Below are 3,909 nucleotides of genomic sequence, written 5' to 3' on the forward strand. Positions count from 1 at the left end.
AGGTATGGGAAGAGGTCTTCCCCTGAGTCAGCTATGGCGTGGTTGCTGTTTGGAGACGAGTCAGAAGGCGATTTAACACCAAGGTGAGAGGATGAAGAGATTGGGAGGCATGGTGATTCAAAATAACTGCGTCTCCTATGTGTTCCAATATACTCATACATTGAATATATCAACATGACCTCGAAATTCAACAATCTTCAAGTTATGGAATTGTAATCAAAGTGGAATTAGACTGTTTGGACTGTTTGAATTGGAGTTGAATTGGAATTGGAAAAACATTTAATCTTTGGAATTTAATTGGAAATCAGTATTTGTACATTTCCCTGGCAGTGGAATTAATGCACTTAGCATAAAACATTGACAGCAGGATTTGTTTTAAATCAGGGATCGGCAACTTTGATGGGGGTGGGGGCCACAAAAAATCTGAACTCATCATAAGGAGACGCAGTGGTTCATGGGTCTGTCACGCCTGCTCCCGCTCTTCCCCCCTGGCGCTCCAGGGCGACAGGCTCCCCAGCATTACGCACTCCTGCCACCATCATTACGCACACCTGCCTTCCCCCGTCACGCGCATCAACGATTATTGGACTCACCTCGACTCAATCACCTCTGTCATTACCTCCCTTATATCTGTCTGTTCCCCTGCTCTGTTCGCCGCTTCAGCATTGATTGTCGAACGTCGTTGTTTTGCTAACGCTGTTCCTGTCTTGTTTCATGTCTGTTCCTGATTAAATGTTGACTCCCCGTACCTGCTTCTCCTCTCCGGCGTCGGTCCTTACAGGGTCTGCATACCCACATCTTCACCCACACATGCAGTCAGAGCCGGCCCTAGCCTTTTAGGGCCCCTAAACTACATTTTGTTGGAACCCCCCCCCCACCTTGCAAGGAAAACATTTTGACAGCGGAGAGAAAACATTTACGTTTTAGAGTTAAATTCATGCAATTCTACACATTTTGCCATTGGGCGGAGAGAAAAATTAGCAATTTTACAGCTCATTTGCTGCAATTCTACACATTTTGCKATAGGGTGGAGAMAATTTTTATGTATGACATCTGAGTGAGAGTGACTAACAAAATCAATCAATGGGGTTCCCCCAGTCGGTAATTCGACCATGATTACTACACGTTTAGATGGCTGGCCGCTTACCAATCTAGAAAAATGTTCGCTGACATGGGCTGATTGAGTGACTGATATAAGAGAAAAACTGTTTGATGCACAACCAAATGTCAAAATTGRACCTGGTACCTGTGTATTCTACTATTTTTACTCCCAAGAGTAAGTTGAGACCCCGCCAGTTGCCCATCCTTGTTTTAAATTATTTAAACTTATATTTCTAAATRTCCAGTATAGCTGTCTGAACAGTGACTAGCCTGAAAGCCTACGGGAATTGAATTTGAATTGGTGGAATTGGTGGGGATAATATTGAATTGGGAATTGACTTATTGGAATCTACCTAACATTGGAATTGATAGGAATTGAATTATCTCTGAATTCAATATCTAAGTTTGATCATTGGAGTTTAGTGAGTTTGAGGTACCGACTTTTTGTGTCTTTTTCTTTCAGTTCGGATGGCAGTGATCTATGGTAAATCTCGTACCTCTGGTGTACTGCTCTGCTGTTCCACTTAAATGGTGGGCCTAACAACAACCCAAACAGACTGCTCAACTGGAAGCCTTCACTGGACTGTACGGCCCACTACTTCTGTCCGACATGCATGCATCTCTCTCTCTCTCTCTCTCTCTCTCTCTCTCATTGCTCATCCTGTAAATAATGTGTTATTAAATAATGAATAATAAAGAAATGAATGTGTAATAATACATCTGGTCACAATTAGTTTTAGTTGACCTTTCGGTTTCAGATAAGCAAAACAATATTTTTTATTCACAAGCCATGATTGGAAATACATGATCCTAGACCACCCAGCACTTCAGGCCTATGGTTATAAGAGTACCGTCTTCTAACAGTATATGTTACATATTCATACCAATAGGTGACAGTATATTACAAGAGAATTCAGTTACTCTAAGAATTTTCTATCTCTGCCGTATTTGCCATTTGAGTTATGTGACAATGTATGCATTAGACAACATAGTCTACTGACCATGTTGTAAAACATACATAGCCTACATTGACCATAATTCCTCACAATATTATAAAAAAGAGTAGGGGTGTCTTGAAGTATAGGTATTTTAATACCATTTCCTAGGGTGAAGATGAAACTRATAATTCTGAAACTTTTGGACACAGTATTAGTTCACTCTTTCATTTTTTTATGGTAAGAAATACTGTCTTAACAGTGGTGAAATTCCCATCACAAGCAACCTACTCGACAATAGGCATTCACATCGCAGATCAGTGGGGTCCGCACGGTCACACAGCCCATTTCCCCCTTTATCTCCAGCAACCGTGCTCAGGGATTTTACATTTCAGCCGCTCTGTCTAGCTTTCGGCTCGAATTGGACATTGGAACTAACTGAAGCAAGGTAACCAAASAGGTATGAGCTCATAAACTAGTAATTTGTTGAATAGAATGAATGAGGTTGTTGATATAGGCTAGAATATTATACATTTTTGTCATCAGAATGTTCCTCTTCGTAGACCGGCTTTTTAAAATCGATTGTGATTCTGCGGTGATGTGCGCGTGGCACCAGGTGGCTTGTTTTATGCTGGAATCCAAATGACAAATGAATTGACTAGACAGTTAATTCATGATAGTGGTGGTATCCCAATCTCACGAAGGATGACAGTGCAAACCATTAGCCAGCACTCTACCTCTAGATTACGTCCACAATCGATGTCTATGGTTATTACGCAGGAGCCTATATACGTGCGTAGTGCATACAAAGCCCACAGTTCGTGAGGACTGGCCTGAGAGAAAAGCATTTAAGCAAAAACACAAACTATTTCWGATTTTCTTTTCTTATCCTACTTACGGGACTCAATAAGTGCCAYGTTGTGTGAGGGGATAGTAAACCGTGTGCAATCTTCCATATTTTGCGCTAGTGAATTATAACATTGCTGACTTTACAAGTATGAACAATAATCTATGAGTTAATCATGAATGAGCAATCATACTATTTTAAATGTAATTGGCACTGGGAGAAAATGGCTGATTTACAATAGCAGAATTCCAGACCTTAAGTAGCTATAAGGACAGTGGGACATCATATGCATTGTAGCACCTGTTACCTGGTGCATGCCCAAGTCACCACCCAGTTTTATTCTGAATATATTGAGGCGTTTAGGGGTTTCCCGATCTTACAACTTTACTAGCGTTAGCTTAAATAACAAACGGACAAAGCGGGAAATACGGTTAATGTCAACAGACAATGTTAGACTACACGAGGTAAGGGGAGATAGCTGCACAAAACAACAAACCTAGTCTGAACTAACTAGCAGTACAGCGGGAGGTATCACAGATATTTCACGGGATGTATAAATGTGAAGCATCCGGTTTGCGTTTCCACTCATTACCAAATATGGTGGTGAGAGGAAGCACAGTGGCCGGCGGTGGGAGAAGATGGAGTGAAATGAATTTGGGCCAACATTCTGCTAATTCCCTCATCAACAAAAACATTTGATCTCAATACAGGCTGTGGTCTATCTTGGGTTAGTTATAAACATTGTTGGAGGTATCTCCCCAGAGAGAAAATGGGGCTCTCCCCAATAGTTATATCCCCACAAACCTATGTGCAGCCCCCCCCCTCTTCTATTACCATCACAACCCCATAAACAATGAGCATAACTGGTGCTGCCAGCCTGGGGTAGGGTCTGCCCACCCTAATGCTCCCCCTTCAAGTACTCGTCCCTGAGGATAAAGTCTTGGAAACGACCTGGGGTCTCCTTGAATGCTGTACCTGGACCTACCATTTGCTTTTGAAGTATTGAAACCCAACAATATGATTTGA

General features: G+C 41.7%; 1 long non-coding RNA gene across 1 annotated transcript; it reads left to right on the forward strand.

Moving 5' to 3' along the window:
• On the forward strand, positions 1-1,818 carry LOC139029091 (uncharacterized). The gene is made up of 2 exons (XR_011481358.1): positions 1-83; positions 1,565-1,818. It is a non-coding gene; the product is annotated as an uncharacterized lncRNA (long non-coding RNA).
• The last annotated feature ends 2,091 nt before the right edge of the window (positions 1,819-3,909 follow it).

This window comes from Salvelinus sp. IW2-2015, linkage group LG17 (assembly GCF_002910315.2).
Source record: "Salvelinus sp. IW2-2015 linkage group LG17, ASM291031v2, whole genome shotgun sequence".
Taxonomy (NCBI): domain Eukaryota; kingdom Metazoa; phylum Chordata; class Actinopteri; order Salmoniformes; family Salmonidae; genus Salvelinus; species Salvelinus sp. IW2-2015.